The sequence below is a fragment of the Schistocerca gregaria genome, unplaced genomic scaffold, assembly GCF_023897955.1.
Source record: "Schistocerca gregaria isolate iqSchGreg1 unplaced genomic scaffold, iqSchGreg1.2 ptg000378l, whole genome shotgun sequence".
In the NCBI taxonomy this organism is placed as follows: Eukaryota; Metazoa; Arthropoda; class Insecta; order Orthoptera; family Acrididae; genus Schistocerca; species Schistocerca gregaria.
In genome coordinates this window covers 13,334,172-13,335,143 of record NW_026061824.1, presented here as the reverse complement: position 1 = coordinate 13,335,143, position 972 = coordinate 13,334,172, and positions in this window count along the sequence as shown.

The window sequence follows — 972 nt, the reverse complement described above, 5'->3', positions numbered from 1 at the left end:
CCTCCTGAGACGCGGCAAGGCAGGAGTAGGCAAAATGCGACAGGGAATAACAATATTAATGTGCTAATAGTAAACTGCAGGGGCGTCTATAGAAAGGTCCCAGAACTGCTCTCATTAATAAACGGTCACAACGCCCATATAGTACTAGGGACAGAAAGTTGGCTGAAACCACATGTAAACAGTAATGAAATCCTAAACTCCGATTAGAATGTATATCGCAGAGAAAGGCTGGACAGTAAAGGGGGAGGCGTGTTTATAGCGATATGAAGTGCAATAGTATCGAAGGAAATTGACGGAGATTCTAATTGTGAAATGATTTGGGTGAAGGTCACGGTTAAAGCAGGCTCAGACATGGTAATTGGATGTCTCTATAGGCCCCCAGGCTCAGCAGCTGTTGTGGCTCAGCACCAGAAGAATAATTTGGAAAATATTTCGAGTAGATTTCCCCACCATGTTATAGTTCTGGGTGGAGATTTTAATTTGCTGGATATAGACTGGGAGACTCAAACGTTCATAACGGGTGGCAGGGACAAAGAATCTAGTGAAATATTTTTAAGTGCTTTATCTGAAAACTACCTTGAGCAGTTAAACAGAGAACCGACTCGTGGCGATAATATATTAGACGTTCTGGTGACAAACAGACCCGAACTATTTGAATCAGTTAATGCAGAACAGGGAATCAGCGATCATAAAGCGGTTACTGCAACGACGATTTCAGCCGTAAATAGAAATATTAAAAAAGGTAATAAGATTTTTCTGTTTAGCAAAAGTGACAAAAAGCAGATTACAGAGTACCTGACGGCTCAACACAAAAGTTTTGTCTCAAGTACAGATAGTGTTGAGGATCAGTGGACAAAGTTCAAAACCATCGTACAATATGCGTTAGATGAGTATGTGCCAAGCAAGATCGTAAGAAATGGAAAAGAGCCACCGTGGTACAACAACCGAGTTAGAAAACTGCTGCGGAAGCAA